The 21,657-nt window shown below is 44.1% G+C and overlaps 1 pseudogene; it reads right to left on the minus strand.

Moving 5' to 3' along the window:
- Window positions 1-13,817: 13,817 nt before the first annotated feature.
- On the minus strand, window positions 13,818-15,632 carry LOC119293464 (annotated as a pseudogene).
- Window positions 15,633-21,657: the final 6,025 nt, after the last annotated feature.

Below are 21,657 nucleotides of genomic sequence, written 5' to 3' on the forward strand. Positions count from 1 at the left end.
CATGCTAGTTGAGTAGTTGTGAATTTTAGGAATACTTGTGTTAAAAGTTTGTGATTCCCATAGCATGCACGTATGGTGAACCGTTATGTGATGAAGTTGGAGCACGATTTATTTATTGATTGTCTTCCTTATGTGTGGAGGTTGGGATCACGCGATGGATAACTCCTACCAACCCTTCCCCTAGGAGCATGCATGTAGTACTTTGTTCTAATAACTTGTAGATTTTTGCAATAAGTATGTGAGTTCTTCATGACTAATGTTGAGTCCATGGATTATACGCACTCTCACCCTTCCACCATTGCTAGCCTCTCTTGTGCCCGGCAACTTTCACCGGTATCATACACCCACCATATACCTTCCTCAAAACAGCCACCATACCTACCTATTATGGTGGCATTTTCATAGCCATTCCGAGATATATTTCCATGCAACTTTCCACCTTTACGTTTATTATGTCACGCTCCACCATTGTCATATTGCTTTGCATGATCATGTAGTTGACATCGTATTTGTGGCAAAGCCAACATTCATAATTCTTTCATACATGTCACTCTTGATTCATTGCATATCCCGGTACACCACCGGAGGCATCCACATAGAGTCATATTTTGTTCTAAGATTCTTGAGTTGTAAGTAGATAAAAGTGTGATGATCTTCATTATTAGAGCACTGTTCCATGTTAGGAAAGGATGATGGAAGCAATGATTCCCTCACAAGTTGGGATGAGTCTCCGGACTTTATGAAAAATAAAAGAGGCCAAAGAAGCCCAAATAAAAAAAGAGGCCAAAGAAGCCCAAATAAAAAAAGAGGCCAAAGAAGCCCACCAAAAAAAATGAGAGAAAAAGAGAGGGGAAAATGTTACTATCCTTTTACCACACTTATGCTTCAAAGTAGCACCATGATCTTCATGATAGAGAGTCTCCTATGTTGTCACCTTCATATGCTAGTGGGAATTCTTCATTATAGAACTTGGCTTGTATATTCCAATGATGGGCTTCCTCAAATTGCCCTAGGTCTTCGTGAGCAAGCAAGATGGATGCACACCCACTTAGTTTCTTTTGATGAACTTTCATACACTTATAGCTCTAGTACATCCGTTGCATGGCAATCCCTACTCACTCACATTGATATCTATTAATGGGCATCTCCATAGCCCATTGATACGCCTAGTTGATGTGAGACTATCTTATCATTTTTTTGTCTTCTCCACAACCACCATCCTATTCCACTTATAGTGCTATGTCCATGGCTCATGCTCATGTATTGCGTGAAGATTGAAAAAGTTTGAGAATACTAAAGTATGAAAAAATTGCTTGGCTAAAACCGGGGTTGTGCATGATTTAAATATTTTGTGTGATGAAGATAGAGCATGGCCAGACTATATGATTTTGTAGGGATAACTTCCTTTGGCCATGTTATTTTGAGAAGACATGATTACTTTGTTAGTATCCTTGAAGTATTATTACTCTTATGTCAATATTAAACCTTTGTCTTGAATCTTTTGGATCTGAACATTCATGCCACAATAAAGAAAATTACATTGAGAATTATGCTAGGTAGCATTCCACATCAAAAATTCTGTTTTTATCATTTACCTACTCGAGGACGAGCAGGAATTAAGCTTGGGGATGCCTGATACGTCTCCAACGTATCTATAATTTTTGATTGTTCCATGCTATTATATTATCTATTTTGGATGTTTAATGGGCTTTATTATACACTTTTATACTATTTTTGGGACTAACCTATTAACCAGGGGCCGAGTCCAAATTGCTGTTTTTTGTGCCTATTTCAGTGTTTTGCAGAAAAGTAATATCAAACGGAGTCCAAACGGAATGAAACCTTCGGGAGAGTCATTTTTGGAACAAAGGCAATCTAGGAGACTTGGAGTGGACGTCAAGGAAGCAACAAGGCGGCCACGAGGCAGGGAGGCGCGCCCAGGGGGGTAGGCGTGACCCCACCCTCGTGGGCCCCTCGTGGCTCCCCTGACCAACTTCTTTCGCCTATATATACTCATATACCTTGAAAACATCTAAGAGCACCACGAAACCCTATTTCCACTGCCGTAACCTTCTTTACCCGTGAGATCCCATCTTGGGGCCTTTCCCGGCGCTGCGCCGAAGGGGGAATCGATCACGGAGGGCTTCTACATCAACACCATAGCCTCTCCAATGATGTGTAGGTAGTTTACCTCAGACCTTTGGGTCCATAGTTATTAGCTAGATGGCTTCTTCTCTCTCTTTGGATCTCAATACAAAGTTCTCCTCAATCTTCTTGGAGATCTATTCGATGTAATTATTTTTGTGGTGTGTTTGTCGAGATTCGATGATATGTGGGTTTATGATCAAGATTATCTATGAACAATATTTGAATCTCCTCTGAATTATTTTATGTATGATTTGTTATCTTTGCAAGTCTCTTCAAATTATCAGTTTGGTTTGGCCTACTAGATTGATCTTTCTTGCAATGGGAGAAGTGCTTAGCTTTGGGTTCAATCTTGCGGTGTCCTTTCCCAGTGACAGTAGGCGTAGCAAGGCACGTATTGTATTGTTGCCATCGAGGATAAAAAGATGGGGTTTATATCATATTGATTGAGTTTATCCCTCTACATAATGTCATCTTGCCTAATGGGTTACTCTGTTCTTATGAACTTAATACTCTAGATGCATGCTGGATAGCGGTCGATGTGTGGAGTAATAGTAGTAGATACAGAATTGTTTCGATCTACTTGTCGCGGATGTGATGCCTATATACATGATCATGCCTAGATATTCTCATAACTATGCACTTTTCTATCAATTGCTCGACAATAATTTGTTCACCCACCGTAATACTTATGCTATCTTGAGAGAAGCCACTAGTGAAACATATGGCCCCTGGGTCTATTTTCCATCATATAAGTTTCCGATCTATTTTATTTTGCAATCTTTACTTTCCAATCTATATAATAAAAATACCAAAAATATTTATCTTATTATCTCTATCAGATCTCACTTTTGCAAGTGGCCGTGAAGGGATTGACAACCCCTTTATCGCGTTGGTTGCAAGGTTCTTATTTCTTTGTGCAGGTACGAGGGATTTGAGTGTAGTCTCCTACTGGATTGATACCTTGGTTCTCAAAAACTGAGGGAAATACTTACGCTACTTTGCTGCATCACCCTGTCCTCTTCAAGGGAAAACCAACGCATGCTCAAGGGGTAGCAGTTAGATTGTTGAATTCATTCATGATGCTACTGAAAATTACTATGAGGGAGGAATATATGCTTGTAGGAATTGCAATAATATCAAGTTTCCACTCTATGTGCTTAAAGTTCTGAAGTTATGCTTGTTTTGCCTTCCTATGGTAGTTGATTCTTGTTCCCATAATTGGTTTGCTCACAAAATCCCTATGCATAGGAAGTGTTTAGACTTAAATGTGCTAGTCATATGCTTCATGATGCTCTCTTTATGTTTCAGTTCTTATCTTTTATACGAGCATCATTAAAATAATCATGCCTAGCTAAAAGGCATTAAAGAAAAGCGCTTGTTAGGAGACAACCCAATATTTACCCTTACTGTTTTTGTGTGTTCACATGATTAAGCTACTGTAGTAATCATGTTTTATAGCTTTTGTTTCAATAAAGTGCCAAGTAAAGCCTTTGGGATAGTGTGGATGATAGTTGACTTGATTCTGTGCAAAAACAGAAACTTTTGCGCTCAGTCCAGGAAATTTGAAAATTCACCGGAATGTGCTTTTGATCTGAAATTTTTACACAAGATTAATATAGAAATTTCCTAGATTTTCCTAAAAATTTTTAGAGTTTTTGGAGTTACATAGGTATGGAAAGTTTTCGGATTACTACAGATTGTTCTGTTTTAAACAGATTCCATTTTCTATGTGTTGTTTGCTTATTTTGATGAATCTATGAGTAGTATCGGAGGGTATGAACCATGGATAAGTTGGAATATAGTAGATATAACACCAATATGAATTTAGAATGAGTTCACAACTGTACCTCAGTGGTGATTTATTTTCTTATACTAACGGAGCTCATAAGATTTTGTGTTGAGTTTTGCGTTGTGAAGTTTTCAAGTTTTGGGTAAAGTTTTGATGGACTACGGAATAAGGAGTGGCAAGAGACTAAGCTTGGGGATTCCCAAGGCACCCCAAGGTAATATTCATGGGAGATCCAAGCAACTAAGCTTGGGTATGCCCCAGTTGGCATCCCCTCTTTCGTGTTCGTTTATTGGTAACTTTACTTGGAGCTATATTTTTATTCACCACATGATATGTGTTTTGCTTAGAGCGTCATTTTATTTTGTTTATATTTTCTTGCTGTTATTTGGAGACATGTTTATATATTTTAGTTCAATAAAAAAAGTCAAGTATAGCCTTTACCATGCTTATTTTACAAGTCTGTACGTTGCTATTTTCAAAACAGAAAGTTTGTTGTTATGTTTTGAATATTGGTGAATAGTCAGAACATGATAAAATCTTGAAATTTTAACACAATGAGTAACAACTAATTTTCTACAGTGTGGTAATTTTTCAGAATTTGTGGAGTTAGGGAAGTATGATTTCTCTTGCATTCTTTATAGATTGTCCTGTTTAGACAGATTGCTGTTATGTTTGCATTGTTTGCATATGCTTGCTTGTTTAATGATTCTATTTGAGGATAGGAGTGTTAAATATGCAGAGGCATTTAGTAGGCAATATCAAATAATAATTTTAGTGATTTTCTATAGTAGAGAATGATAAGGTTATTGCGTTGATTTATACTAACTTATCTCACGAGTTCTTGTTGAGTTTTGTGTGGATGAAGTTTTTAAGATTTAGGGAAACCGCGATATGAAAGGAATTAAGGAGACACAAGAGCTCGATCTTGGGGATGCCCAAGGCATCTCTAGTTAATATTTCAAGAAGCCTCAAGCATCTAAGCTTGGGGATGCCTCTGTTGGCATCCCACCCTTGTTCCTCAACAACTATCGGTCAGTTTTCGTTGAGCCTAAGTTTTTACTTCACATGATATATGCTATCCTTCAGTGTCATTTTATTTTATTTTATTTTTGCTTGTTGTTTGAATAAAATATTAAGATCTGAAATTCTTAAATGTTAGAGAGTCTTCACATAGTTACATAATTATTCAACTACTCATTGATCTTCACTTATATCTTTTGGAGTAGTTTGTCGTTTGCTCTAGTGCTTCACTTATATCTTTTTAGAGCACAGCGGTGGTTTTATTTTGAAGAAATTGATGAACTCTCATGCTTCACTTATATTATTTTGAGAGTCTTAAACAGAATGGTAATTTGCTTTGGTTATGAATTTAGTCGTAATATGATAGGCATCCAAGAGGGATATAATAAAAACTTTCATATAAAAGTGCATTCAATACTATGAGAAGTTTGATTCCTTATGATTGTTTTGAGATATGAGGATGATGATATTAGAGTCATGCTAGTGGAGTAATTTTGAATTTTAGAAATACTTGTGTTGAGGTTTGTGACTCCTGTAGCATGCACATATGGTGAACCGTTATGTAACGAAGTCGAAGCATGAGATATTTTTTGATTGTCTTCCTTATGAGTGGCGGTTGGGGACGAGCGATGGTATTTTCCTACCAATCTATCCCCCCTAGGAGCATGCATGTAGTACTTTGTTTTGATGACTAATAGATTTTTGCAATAAGTATGTGAGTTCTTTATGACTAATGTTGAGTCCATGGATTATACACACTCTCACCCTTCCACAATTGCTAGCCTTTCTTGTACTACGCAACTTCCGCCGGTACCATACACCCACCATATACCTTCCTCAAAATAGTCATGATACCTACCTATTATGGCATTTCCATAGCCATTCCGAGATATATTGCCATGCAACTTTCCACCGTTTCGTTTATTATGACACGCTTCATCATTGTCATATTGCTTTGCATGATCATGTAATTGACATTGTAATTGTTGCAAAGCCACATTCATTATTCTTTCATACATGTCACTCTTGATTCATTGCACATCCCAGTACACCGTCGGAGGCATTCATATAGAGTCATATTTTGCTCTAAGTATCGAGTTGTAATTCTTGAGTTGTAAGTAAATAAAAGTGTGATGATCATCATTATTAGAGCATTGTCCCATGTGAGGAAATAAAAAGATAGGAAAAAAAGGCCCAAAAAACAGAGAGAAAAAGGGAGAAGGGGCAATGTTACTATCCTTTTACCACACTTGTGGTTCAAAGTACCACGATGATCTTCATGATAGAGAGTCTTCTATTTTGTCACTTTCATATACTAGTGGGAATTTTTCATTTTAGAACTTGGCTTGTATATTCCAATGATGGGCTTCCTCAAATGCCCTAGGTCTTCATGAGCAAGCAAGTTGGATGCACACCCACTTAGTTTCTTTTTGAGCTTTCATAAACTTATAGCTCTAGTGCTTTCGTTGCATGGAAATCCCTACTCGCTCACATTGATATCTATTGATGGGCATCTCCATAGGCTGTTGACACGCCTAGTTGATGTGAGAATATCTCCTTCTTTTTGTCTTCTCCACAACCACCATATTCTATTCCACCTATAGTGATATGTCCATGGCTCACACTCGTGTATTGTGTGAAAGTTGAAAAGGTTTGAGAACATCAAAAGTATGAAACAATTGCTTGGCTTGTCATCGGGGTTGTGCATGATTTGAATATTTTGTGTGATGAAGATGGAGAATAGCCAGACTATATGATTTTGTAGGGATAGCTTTATTTGGCCATGTTATTTCGAGAAGACATGATTGCTTTATTAGTATGCTTGAAGTATTATTGTTTTTATGTCAATATTAAACTTTTGTTTTGAATCTTATGGATCTAAATATTCTAGCCATAATAAAGAAAATAACATGGATAAATATGTTAGGTAGCATTCCACATCAAAAATTCTGTTTTTATCATTTACCTACTCAAGAATGAGCAGGAATTAAGCTTGGGGATGCTTGGTACGTCTCCAACGTATCTATAATTTTTGATTGTTCCATGCTATTATATTATCCATCTTGGATGTTTTATATGCATTTATATGATATTTTATATGATTTTTGGGACTAACATATTAACGTAGAGCCCAGTGCCAGTTTACATTTTTCCTTGTTTTTTAATTTTATAGAAAAGGGATATCAAACGGAGTCCAATTGACCTGAAAAGTTACGGAGATTATTTTTAGACCAGAAGAAGCCCACGGGGCATCGAAGATGGACCAGAAGAGTCCTGAGTCAACCACGAGGGTGGACGGCGCACCTTAGCCCCTGGGCACGCCCCTACCTCCTGGCTACCTCGTAGACCCCCCTGACTTGTTCCCAACGCCAACACCTCTTATATATCCCCAAACTTCCAGAATGGAACCTAGGTCGGTTCCGCCGCCGCAAGCCTCTGTAGCCACCAAAAAACCAAGCGGGACCCTGTTCTGGCACCCTGCTGGAGGGGGAATCCATCACCGGTGGACATCTTCATCATCTCGGCGCTCTCCATGACGATGAGGGAGTAGTTCACCCTCGAGGCTCAGCGTATGTACCAATAGCTATGTGTTTGATCTCTCTCTCTCTCTCTCTCTCTCTCTCTCTCTCTCTCTGTCTCGTGTTCTTGATTTGGCACGATCTTGATGTATCGCAAGCTTTGCTATTATAGTTGGATCTTATGATGTTTCTCCCCCTCTACCTTCTTGTAATGGATTGAGTTTTCCCTTTGAAGTTATCTTATCGGATTGAGTCTTTAAGGATTTGAGAACACTTGATGTATGTCCATCGTGGGATACCCGTGGTGACAATGGGGTATTCTATTGATTCACTTGATGTATGTTTTGGTGATCAACTTGCGGGTTTAGTGACCTTGTGAACTTATGCATAGGGGTTGGCACACGTTTTTGTCTTGACTCTCCGGTAGAAACTTTAGGGTAGTCTATGAAGTTCTTTGTGTTGGTTTGAATAGATGAATCTGAGATTGTGTGATGCATATCGTATAATCAAGCCCGCGGATACTTGTGGTGACATTGGAGTATCTATGTGACATTAGGGTTTTGGTTGATGTGTGTCTTAAGGTGTTATTTTACTATGAACTCTAGGGTTGTTTGTGACACTTATAGGAATATCCCAATGGATTGATCGGAAAGAATAACTTTGAGGTGGTTTCGTACCCTACAATAATCTCTTCATTTGTTCTCCGCTATTAGTGACTTTGGAGTGACTCTTTGTTGCATGTTGAGGGATTGTTATATGATCTAATTATGTTATCATTGTTGAGAGAACTTGCACTAGTGAAAGTATGAACCCTAGGCCTTGTTTCGAAGCATTGCAATACCGTTTTCGCTCACTTTTGTTACTTACTACCTTGCTGTTTTATATTTTTCAGATTATAAAAACCTATACCTACCATCCGTATTACACTTGTATCACCATCTCTTCGCCGAACTAGTGCACCTATACAATTTACCATTGTATTGGGTGTGTTGGGGACACAAGAGACTCTTGTTATTTGGTTGCAGGGTTGTTTGAGAGAGACCATATTCATCCTACGCCTCCAAGGATTGATAAACCTTAGGTCATCCACTTGAGGGAAATTTGCTACTATCCTACAAAACTCTGCGCTTGGAGGCCCAACACGAGTCTACAAGAAGAAGATTGTGTAGTAGACATCAGGGTGGACCGGTGCTTAGGTGTTTTTCTTACTTGAACAAACCTCCTACTTATGATTAACCCCCTCACAAGCATCTGCAACTACGAGAAAAGTACTAAGAATAAATCTAACCATAGCATTAAACTTTTGGATCCAAATCAGTCCCTTATGGAATAGCGCATAAACTAGGGTTTAAGCTTATGTCACTCACACAACCCATCATCTAATAACTACTCCACAATGCATTTCCTTAGGCCCAGGTATGGTGAAGTGTCATGTAGTCGACGTTCACATGACACCACTAAGGGAATCACAACATACATACCATCAAAATATCAAACACATATCAAGTTCACATGAATAATTGCAACAACATTTCTCCCATGACCTCAGGAATAGAAGTAACTGCTGACTGAACGCAACAGATGAACTAGGGTTTGAGAGGAGATGGTGCTATTGAAGATTTTGATGGAGATTGCCCTCCCCAAGATGGAAGAGTTGTTGGTGATGATGATGACGATGATTTCCCCCTCCGGGAGGGAAGTTCCCCCGGCGGAATTGCTCCGCCGGAGGGCAAAAGTGCTCCTGCCCAAGTTCCGCCTCGAGACGGCGGCGCTTCGTCCCGAAAGTCCTCTCCTGCTTTTCCTAGGTCAGAATGACTAATATACCAGAAGATGGGCACCGGAGGTGGCCTGAGGAGGGCACAACCAACAGGGCGCGCCTGGGCTCCCTAGCGCGCCCAGGTGGGTTGTGGCCACCTGGTGGACCCCCTTTGGTAGTTATTTGCGTCAATAATTATTATTTATTCCATAAAAATTCCTCGAAGTTTCAACTCATTTGGAGTTGTGCGGAATAGGTAGCCTGACGTAGCTTTTTCAGGTCCAGAATTCCAGCTGATGGTATTGTCCCTCTTTGTGTGAACCTTGCATATTATGAGAGAAAAGGCATTAGAATTACTCCAAAACGCATTATTATGCATAAAAACATCATAAATAATAGTAGGAAAACATGATGCAAAATAGACGTATTAGACACGAGCGCGCATCATTTGCATCTCATGTGTTGCCCTGTGCCACGAATATGCTATGTCCTGGAGCCACACCATCCTCTCCAGCCATAGATAATCTCACATCGCCTCCACCTCCACAAATAAGTCGGGATGGATCGACATAAAGTTGAGTAGCCTCAACCGCTTCTAGGGAGGTGGGAGGCATTAGCGCCGCCTATTGAGCAGAGCACGCCTAGCATGTTGTCCAATGCTGCGCGATGGAATCGCCTAAGAAAGGGGGCATCAGAGAAGCTCGAGGAGGATCGTAATGGACATAAGAAAGGCACCAAGTCATGGGGATGGGATCAAGCAACTTAGAGCCAGGAGAATAAAAATGTGTGAGGGGGCTCACGCGGTCTCAAGGCCTTCTTATAACCTAGACGAAGGGATAGTTGCATCACGATTAAAAGCTGAGACCGACTCCCAATGTCCTCGCGGGGCCGCCATGCAGTGGCTTCACTATGATGTGTGGATCAGGCGACGCCTCCGTTCCGCAAGCAGTGGGCGGGCATGATGATCTGCTTCCACGACACGCGGGAGCCAGAGAGATGCCCATGTTTCTACAACCGTGGGTTGGCATTCTGCAATGGGCCATCATGGAGAAAGGCCCTCCCACCAGTCACATTAAATATGAAAATGTTGCTAGGTGGCATGGACGAGGGCTACTATCAGCGTGGAAGCATACAGGGTATCCTGCGCCAGTTGAACATGGACGTAGTTAGACATCTCAGGATCTGGGAGACAAAGACATTGGAGCTCGGGCTTCCGAGCATCAAAGCGCGGGGAACCCGAGGAAACCTTGGGGGTGATTACCCCCCCCCCTAGGTAAATAGATCTCCTGAGTTCCATGACCCTTCAAGTGAACATTTGCGAGAGGGATTCAACGGATGGTAAAGAGTCAAAGGTTGGGTCAATGGTTTTTTAAGCTCTCTATAGGGGTGGAGGACAAACATGCTCATTAATGGTTGCGCCTAGGACAATGATAACCCGCATCTGGTAGGTTATCATGGTTCTCCTCGAACAGTAAGCCGATTTGTCGATACAAATCGGCTTACTGTTCGAGGAGAACCATGACTAGAAAAAGGTGGCCTACTATGCATCAGAGATGCGACAAGACTAGGGCACCTTTTTTTCTATCACCTCCCTGGATACGACATGTCTCGTTGGCCCTCCATCACTGACATAAGAAACCTAACAAGATGTGCGCACTAAAGGAATCGACCCGTCAACTGCAAGCGCCGCCTTATCCACGGACGAGCTCGTGTGGGCCACACACAATGGGTCATGCATGATCAGGCAAAGTGGGGCGAGCTATGCAAGAGTCTGCACATGCACTTGACCAATACAAAGCCTTCATCTGGTCCTCCTCTCATTTCTCTCTCCTCACATGCGTGGTCCCCCTTTTCTCTCTCTGCTCCAACCGAACACCACACCATAATATCCCACCACATGCATGATCCCCTCTATGATAAGTTCAGTTTATGTGATAATTATGTTAATAATTTTCTACCTACATGATAGGCTTTGTGGAATTTCACCGCATTCGCGCGCTACTCTTTGTCGTTATTCCTCGGGAAACGCCTTTTGGAACAAATATGTTCTTTTGGAAGGAATGCCAGGAAATTATAGTGGAATCATGTTATTCAGTGTGATAATCAACTACCATAAAACAATAAAGCAAAGGGGGCAAAGGAGGAGCGCCTACGGTAGCTCCAGAGCCAAAGACGAGTCATATGATGTGCCCGGGGAGCCGCCTTGTCCACTATTTCCACCCGTGGAATCGGATCAGAGATCGGACGCACAGAGACACCAGAAACTCGTCCAGCATGCAAAAAAACCTAGCCTTCGGAGATCATACGGAGTAGGAATTGGCAAGGAGGAGATCGCTATCTTCATCACCAACTACAAGGGGGCTACAACATCATCTCCACCACCATCATCATCATCTCTGCTGTCATCGTCATCATCATCATCATCCACATCCATCTCATTGTAACATCCCTAGTGGATCAACTTGTGTGTTACATGTGTAATCCATTCATGTTTACCATCCACACCTTTATGATGCTTGTTGCCTCCATATGTGAGTAGTTTCCCTAATTATCAGGAATATGGATGAACCCTGATGTGTAATAGACCGATGGGTATTAGGATTTAATATTGTCTTTGCATGCTTATGTTAACAATCTTCTTGATGTTGGTGTAGTCGACCATCCAACATATGCCAACTTTGGACGGAATGTTATTACTACTTGCGAACCGGATGGTTGCAAAGGTAGGTATGTGACAAGGACTATTTCCCTTCGTCCCGGATCATTGCGGCATGGGGTAAAACAGAGGCCATTTATAGGCTGCGTCCATGGGACCTTTTTCCCATTAATCACCATTTAGTAACTGGAGTAGGAAATAACGGTGGTGGCGTATGTGAAACAGGGCTGTCGTGTGTATGCACGTATCTGTACCGGCTCTGCCCATAATAAAATATGCAAAATGGCTTAGGAATCCGACGTAACATTGTGTTTAGGCACCACTATAGACGCACACTAGTGGGGAATCCAGACTCCGAGAACCCTTTAGTAATGTTGATTTCATCGCCGTTGATTACAACCCTTGTTACTAAATTTAGTTTCAGTAATTTACTTTTATGCTCACTACACCATTTCCACCATGTCACTACTGCTTTGGATTTCTCTCAACTTGCAGGCATACCTATTAAAACCCTTCAAGAGACAAAAGACTGATTCATGTGCTTCATGTGGGATCGATAATCTTACTCGAAAAGGCTACAACTAAACCTCGCGCACTTGCAAGACATCACTCTACTCTCTCTTCTCCCAACCAGATTAATTTATAAATAGCATTGGATGGTCGGCTCCCACATCATGTACGAGGACCACGTTCGGACACAAAAAGGAACATATGCGGTGTCCATTTGCGGGTCAACATTGAAGATGCCCTTAGTAAGTTAGTAGACATGTCATTGTTACTCTATGTCCTTCTGTGCGAAGTACGTGAATTGTATATTAAATCATTGTTTGCACTTACATTTGAGGTTATGTCTATTTTGTAGTAAGCAATTGTTAGTCTTTTGGATAAACTTCATGTGAAGGATTTTTTTTCCACAATATTAGAATTTATTAATCGTTCATATCTAGTTTTAATTGCTGCCATGTTCAATATGTATCAGATTTAACTCATACTCCAACTTCTAGAACAGTAGATTAGGATGGTCTCAACTTCCACCTAAGTATGGCAGCATTTCTATATTTGAATTGTGCCTCTAGAAACAAGACGTCCAGTGGATTAGGATTCACAACCATGCAGAGACACTCAATGTAGAGAGGTAGAACAAGAAGAATTGCCCCAAGGAGCAAGAAGATATATTTGAAGTTTGTTTCATCCTTCTAGAACAAAAATTAGCCGGACAGAAGATCCGGGCTAGCGAGCGAATTTGCATTCCATGTAAATATGTCATGTTGCTTTGGTATTTGTGAAATCTCAAGGTCCCCAACAATGGTTTTATCTTGACCTCTGCTTTGCTTTGTAAAAGAATTCGGTGTATTCATGCGAAAGCGTTCTTCTACTTGCGAGCTCAAATACACCTGCGATGAACCGTAAAATTAATAAAGAGTAGTAAAAAAGACAAATCTAATTATTTTGGCAACAGACTTAGATGAACTGTTTGCATGTACACACTTGGAAATTTCATGAAGAAAAAGCATTTCTAGTGTTCTGGGCAAAAAAAAATGCTTTCAAAAATAGTTTTTTCCATCATTGAATTTTTTTGCTAGAGCATTTAAGAATGTTTTTCTCTATGAAATTTTGTGCAATTTTTGACAATTCTCTATTTCTATGCCAAACAAATAAGTCATTGATTTTCTTTACTATTTTTTACTCCCTCCGTCCCATAATGTAAAAGCGTCTTACATTATGAGACGGAGGGAGTACTATTCATGGGAGTGTTCACGAGGGAGCATTTGAGCTCACAAGCGGAAACCACATTCATGTATATATTCTCTGTTTTTCACGATGGAGTATATTTGTATACAAAAGCGTTTGTTGAACACAATACACTGACACAGTCACTCAACAGAATTGAGCGAAAACCTCTGATCTCAAGGAACTGAACATCTGGGATGTCAATCCACACTGTCAAACAATCGCATAAGGAACAGCAATCTTGCAAGCAAGCTTGACAGACACAAAATATTCAGATGTATAACAAAAACAATACAATTATGCAACAAAATGAAATCCTTCAGGGAAGGCAGAGCTGATTCTTCTTCTTCGCACTGACCAGACTAACATAAACATGCTACTTCACTCCCGTCACTACCGAATCAAGAACAACAGAAAAGAAACATAGTACTGCAGCGTCAGACGGCGATGGCGACAGACGCCGGAGGGTCGGCGGCCCAGACAATGTCCTGGAGGGCCGGCCGGAGCTCGTCGCAGCAGAACGAGAGGTACTCGAGGGTGTCGCCGCCGTCCTTCTTGACGTCGACCACGAGCACCGAAGGAGCCACGCTGAATATCTCGGCGGCGACGGCCAGCCGGCCCTTGCGCCCGCCGCGTTCCGCGCCCTCGAGGCGAACGCCCCCCGGGCTGCTCTTGGTCACCCGCATCCGTCCGCCGCCACGCGCCGCGACCTCCTCGAGACGGGAGACCACGCCCCGTGCTGGCTCCCGCGTGGCAAACCGCATGCCGCCCTCCCGCCGCCGACTTGCCGGATGGCCCTCGAACAGTGGCGAGAGGTCGAATCCCTAGGAGAGGGATATCAGATGGAACGCGTTCAGCGCCTCGGGTTCGTCCTTGTCGGCAGCATCCTTCACGCATGCTGGCGGCTCAAGACTCAGAGGCTTGGCGATGGACGTCTTCTTGAACCACGGAGTCTCCACGAGCTGCGCGACGGTGATGCGGGTGGCGGGGTCGGGGTCGAGCAGTTTGGGAATGAGCCTACGCGCATCAGTTGAGAACCACGGCGGGCATCGGTAGTCACCGCGCTGCGCCTTCTTGTACATGGTAACAACATTGTCGTCCGGGAACGGGAGGCATCCGGCGAGGAGCACGTAGAGGATGACGCCGCAGGACCAGAGGTCGGCCTTGGCGCCGTCGTAGCCCTTGTCGCGGAGCACCTCCGGCGCGGCGTAGCCCGGCGTGCCGCAGAGGGTGTGGAGAAGCCCGTCGGCGCGGGCGTGATCGGCGAGCGCGCTGAGGCCGAAATCGACGACCTTGAGGTTCCCCGCCTCGTCGAGGAGCAGGTTCTCCGGCTTGAGGTCGCGGTGGTAGACGCCGCGGGCGTGGCAGAAGTCGACGGCGGAGATGAGCTGGCGGAAGTAGCGGCGCGCGACGTCCTCCGTGACGCGGCCGGAGCGCTCGATCCGCGCGAAGAGCTCCCCGCCGCGGACGAGTTCGAGGGCGAGGTAGATCTTGGAGCGCGTGGCCATGACCTCGTGGAGCTCGACGATGTTGGGGTGGGAGACCCGCTTCATGACGGCGATCTCCCGCTTGATCTGCTCCACCATGCCGGCGCGCACCACCTTGTCCTTGGCAACCACCTTGACCGCCACGGCCCGCCCGGTCCTCAGATCCCGCGCGATGTGCACCCGCCCGAAGTTGCCGTGGCCGAGCACACGGCCCATCTCGTACCGCCCCTGCAGCACCCCGCCCTTCTTCCCCTCCGCCGAACCCGCCATTCCCGATCTCTCGATTCGCCCCGTTCCCTCTCCCAAGAAATCGGTGTTGAAGATAATCTACCTGGCAATCGGACTGTAGAAGCAGAGATCCGACCACTCTACCCGTCCTCGACGTGCTTCCGGTGGCAGGTGCGGCCGACGCGCAGCTTGCGCTGGACGGCGACGTCAGTGCCTGGTCTCCGCCTCATCGCTCTGCATTCCCGGCGAGACGGAGGGGACGGGTGGAGAACGGGAGGCGATCGATGAGATCGATCAGCGTGGTGTTGTGCGGTGGTGCCCTGTGATTAGTTTAGCTTTGCGGCGAGCGGCTTATATTGGGAGGGAAGGGAGGGCATGGCGGCGGCCCGGGAGACCCTAGACTGCCCTGCCCCTAGGCGGCGCACCCACGCGATACAGTAGCGCCGTTGGATGCGGATCTCACGGTAGGGTGCGTAAGACAGAGCAGTGGGACTGACAAACCAATGCTTCGGGCCGAAGTTTTTCGCATCCTGACGAAGTTCAATTCTAGCAAGTTTCTGCAAAAAGAAAAAGAAAAGAAAATCTGAAATTGTAAGGCAGCCTTTTCATTATTACTAGCAAATACTTAGAAAATTTCAAGATGATACGCCGATTTAGTCTTTCGTAGGTGCTCATAGGGTAGGATGTGTGTATGTGTGTCCATAGGGTGACTGTATGCGCGTGTATATGAGCGCTTGCGTCCGCACTTTGTTCAAAAAAAATGCAAACATGCCCGTACGTTGCAACGGGAAAGAAATTATCAGATTATGTAGGTGTGGTAGATAAAAAAAAGTTCGAACCAAATGCAAGGATGAGATAAGGGACTTTTATAATATTATTTCACAAACTATGTCTGTCATGTCATGATGAGATAAGAGACTTTTAAAAAATCATTTCAAAAATTAAAAATGTGATGGTCCTTATCACGACTTGATTTTCTAAGGCACCACAACGAAATATATTTTGGCTAAGCAAACTGCATTGATGGACCCTGCCTGAGCTAAACTGATAAATGATGTGTCTCGCCTTGACCTAGCTTAACGGTGTTTACCATAGCTAATATTGTGGTACCAGAATAAACATAGATCTGTATGAAGCAAAATAGATATTTAGTAATTTTCATATACTAGCTTACATAAACTAAGAAAGTTGTTAAATTTTCTTGGACCTCGACACTGTACAAAACACAGGAATCTTTTTTACCCGACACGTGAAATTAAATAAAATCATAAAACGAGGTCTACAAATCCCCTAATAAAACCTCCACATAAGAGATGGTTCGTTTTGTTCATTATTTAAGGATCTGTTTTAATTTTTGTGAACATTTTCTGAAATTTCATGTACATTTTTTCAAATCCAAAAATATGTTTTGAATATTGTATCATTTTTTTTAAAATCATGAACATTATTTATTGCATGGATATTTATTTGAAATCATGATTTGTTTTATTATATGTGAACAATTATTTGAAATCATGAACATTTTATGATTTTCCAAATGTTTTTTATTATGTTGTTTCAATTTTTTTCAGAAAATTCACAATGATTTGAACTTTGGTTCTTTTGAAAATCTTGAATTTCATTTAGAGAAAAAATAATTAAAAACAGAAATGAGAAAGTAAATAAAAGCATAAAAATGAGATAAGAAAACAGGGGGCTCCACGACCATGGGCCGGCCCATTACTACGTGGGGGAAGCGGTGGAGCGCTTAAGAGAGAAAAATGGGAGAAAAAGGGACAGAACCAAATGTGATGGTGTGGTAGATAAAAAAAAGTTTGAACCAAATGCAAGGATGAGATAAGGGACTTTTATAATATTATTTCACAAACTATGTCTGTTATGTCATGATGACATAAGAGACTTTTAAAAAATCATTTCAAAAATTAAAAATGTGATGGAAGTGTAGATCCTAGATACAAGATCCGCAAGGGATTAGTGGGGAGAATCAAATTTCTCTTGGTGGAAATGTAGATCGAGGCCTTCTCAACCAATCCCTAGAGAATCAACAAGTTTGATTGGCTAGGGAGAGAGATCGGGTGAAAATGGAGCTTCGAGCATCAATGGAGCTTAGGGGTGGAAGAGGTGGTCAACTCGGGGAAGAAGACACCCCTTTTATAGTCAAGGTATAAATCCAACCGTTATCCACCAACTCAGTTTGCAACACGCGGTACTACCGCATCAAACAAGCGGTACTACCGCACCGCGGTACTACCCTGGCACGGCAGGGGCCAAGACTAGTCCTGATGTGCTAAGACAGGGAGCGGTAGAACCGCTGGCGCGGTACTACCGCGCCCCCTTGCGGTACTACCGCAAGGCAGGAATAGTCTAGGCTGAGAAGGCATGGACATAAAAATTACATCCGTGACTACTTTCGCTGAGTTTTGATCTATGCAAAAATCTGACACAGTACTACCGCAAGCCCGGAACGGTACTACCGTGTAGGGCGCGGATGTAAAAAATTACATCCGTCCCTACATCCGCTCATGCTGTTGTGCCTGGCCAGAGCTCACGGTACTACCGCGTAGGGCGCGGATGTAAAAAATTACATCCGCCCCTACTACCGCTCGAGCAGTTGCGCCTGGCCTGAGGCCACTGTACTACCACTCCCAAGGAGCGATACTACCGTGAGCACCTACGATACTACCGTGCTAGAGCCCGGTACTACCGCCTGCCTCAGTTCAGCAACATTAGGAGTCCTTCATTTTGCAGAGACACGAAGAGACGGAGGATGCTCCAAAGAGCCAATGGAAAGGTGGTGCAAAAACGAAACAGACATGTACATGCGATTCCACCCAAACCTTTCCAACGCGGACCCCCTGAGGGAGTCCTGGATAAGGGGGTATCCGGACAACCGGACTATATGCTTTGGCCGGACTGTTGGACTATGAAGATATAAGATTGAAGACTTTGTCCCGTATCTGGATGGGACTCTCCTTGGCGTGGAAGGCAAACTTGGCGATTCGGGTGTAGATCTCCTTCTCTGTAAACTGACTCTGTGTAACCCTAGCCCCCTCTGGTGTCTATATAAACCGGAGGGTTTAGTCCGTAGGACACAACAACAATAACAACAATCATACCATAGGCTAGCTCTAGGGTTTAGCCTCTCTGATCTCGTGGTAGATCAACTCTTGTAATACTTATATCATCAAGATCAATCAAGCCGGAAGTAGGGTATTACCTCCACCGAGAGGGCCCAAACCTGGGTAAACATCGTGTCCCCAGCCTCCTGTTACCATTAGCCTTAGACGCACAGTTCGGGACACCCTACCCGAGATCCGCCGGTTTTGACACCGACATTGGTGCTTTCATTGAGAGTTCCTCTGTCTCATTGCTGTAAGGCTCGATGGCTTCTCCAACCTTCAACAATGCCGTCCTAGGTGAGACTTTTCTCCCCGGACAGATCTTCGTGTTCGGCGGCTTCGCACTGCGGGCCAACTCGCTTGGCCATCTGGAGCAGATCGATAGCTACGCCCCTGGCCATTAGGTCAAGTTTGGAAACCTAAACTACATTGCCGACATCCGCGAAGACTTGATCTTCGACGGATTCGGACCCATGTCAGGAGCGTCTGAAGTCGGACAGTATTCGGGACACCGTGCCTGCTACAGCTCCGGACTTTGTTCCAGAGCAGGTCGTGCCTTCCGAGGACGGGTGGATGGACCCCGCCCCGGATGCCGCACACTCATCGGCGTTGGAGCCAAACACAGAGTCCTCTCCTAAGGAAGTCTGTATTTCCGAACCCCCGGACTCGTCTCCGGCTGTATGTTCCGGACCACGCGCATCCGTGCCCGTCGAATGTAACTGGGCTCCGGTTATGGAATTCACCGCCGCGGATGTTGGGGAACGTGGTAATTTCAATAAAAATTCCTACGTACACGCAAGATCATGGTGATGGCATAGCAACGAGAGGGAAGAGTGTTGTCCACGTACCCTCGTAGACCGTTAGCGGAAGCGTTATGACAACGCGGTTGATGTAGTCGTACGTCTTCACGATCCGACCGATCCAAGCACCGAACGTACGGCAACTTCGAGTTCAGCACACGTTCAGCTCGATGATGATCCCCGGGCTCCGGTCCAGCAAAGCTTCGGGGAAGACTTCCCTCATCACGACGGCGTGGTGACGATGATGATGTTCTACCGGCGCAGGGCTTCGCCTAAACTCCGCGATGATATGACCGAGGTGGAATATGGTGGAGGGGGGCACCGCACACGGCTAAGAGATCCAAGGGATCAATTGTTGTTGTGTCTAGAGGTGCCCCCTGCCCCCGTATATAAAGGAGCAAGGGGGTAGGGGGCGGCCGGCCTAGGAGGGGCACGCCAAGGGGAGTCCTACTCCCACCGGGAGTAGGAGAAGGGGAAAGAGGGGGAGAGGAGGAAAGAGGGGGAGAGGAGGAAGGAAAAGGGGGCCGCACCCCTTGTCCAATTCGGACCAGAGGGGGGCTGCGCGCCTCCTTCCTTTCGGCCTCTCTCCTCTATTCCCGTATGGCCCAATAAGGCCCATATACTCCCCGGCGAATTCCCGTAACTCTCCGGTACTCCGAAAAATACCCGAATCACTCGGAACCTTTCCGAACTCCGAATATAGTCGTCCAATATATCGATCTTTACGTCTCGACCATTTCGAGACTCCTCGTCATGTCCCCGATCTCATCCGGGACTCCTAACTCCTTCGGTACATCAAAACTCATAAACTCATAATATAACTGTCATCGAAACCTTAAGCGTGCGGACCCTACGGGTTCGAGAACAATGCAGACATGACCTAGAACTATTCTCAGTCAATAACCAATAGCGGAACCTGGATGCTCATATTGGCTCCCACATATTCTACGAAGATCTTTATCGGTCAAACCGCATAACAACATACGTTGTTCCCTTTGTCATCGGTATGTTACTTGCCCGAGATTCGATCATCGGTATCCAATACCTAGTTCAATCTCGTTACCAGCAAGTCTCTTTACTCGTTACGTAATGCATCATCCCGCAACTAACTCATTAGTCACATTGCTTGCAAGGCTTATAGTGATGTGCATTACCGAGAGGGCCCAGAGATACCTCTCCGACAATCGGAGTGACAAAACCTAATCTCGAAATACGCCAACCCAACATTTACCTTTGGAGACACCTGTAGTACTCCTTTATAATCACCCAGTTACGTTGTGACGTTTGGTAGCACCCAAAGTGTTCCTCCGGTAAACGGGAGTTGCATAATCTCATAGTTACAGGAACATGTATAAGTCATGAAGAAAGCAATAGCAACATACTAAATGATCAAGTGCTAGGCTAACGGAATGGGTCATGTCAATCACATCATTCTCCTAATGATGTGATCACGTTAATCAAATGACAACACATGTCTATGGTTAGGAAACATAACCATCTTTGATTAATGAGCTAGTCAAGTAGAGGCATACTAGTGACTATATGTTTGTCTATGTATTCACACATGTATCATGTTTCCGGTTAATACAATTCTAGCATGAATAATAAACATTTATCATGATATAAGGAAATAAATAATAACTTTATTATTGCCTCTAGGGCATATTTCCTTCAGCGGATATCTTTCAGCACTCACCCTTCGGAGACGTGCTAGATTCATTAAGGTCTCTCTCTCTCTCTGTCAGGAGACTCTTGGCCGAACTATGTCCGGCTCGAGTGGGAAGCTAGCGATGAATTTCGTTACCCACCCACCACCCACTTAATAGCCACGGTCGATGACTTGACCGACGTTCTTAACTTCGATTTCAAAGACATCGACGGTATAGACGACGATGCGGGAGAAGAACAGGAACCACCACCCACAGGGCGCTGGACTGCCACCTCTTCATATGATACATATATGGTGGATACTCCCAAAGAAACCAATGGCGATGAGGCAACGGGAGATAACCCCTCGGGGAAGAAATCAAAGCATGGGCGTCATCGGCGCCGCTCCAAGCCCCGCCACAACAACACCGGCATTGGAGAAGAAAATCTAGATGGTGCCGAAGAGGAATACGATCCTGATCAACCCACCTTCGAGCAAGCCGAACAGGAACACGGGCATGCTAGCCCAGACGAACAGGCGACGGACGGATACTTAGAGCAGGAGCGGACGGACGGATAACTATATGCCTCCCTCCGAAGACGAGGTGAGCCTCGGTGACGACAAATTCGGCGTACCAGAGGATCCCATAGAGCAGGAGCGCTTCAAGCGCCGGCTTATAGCCACTTCAAGAAGCCTGAAAAAGAAGCAGCAACAGCTCCAAGCTGACCAAGACCTGCTCACAGACAGATGGATCGA

The sequence above is a fragment of the Triticum dicoccoides genome, chromosome 4B (genome assembly GCF_002162155.2).
Source record: "Triticum dicoccoides isolate Atlit2015 ecotype Zavitan chromosome 4B, WEW_v2.0, whole genome shotgun sequence".
Taxonomy (NCBI): Eukaryota; Viridiplantae; Streptophyta; class Magnoliopsida; order Poales; family Poaceae; genus Triticum; species Triticum dicoccoides.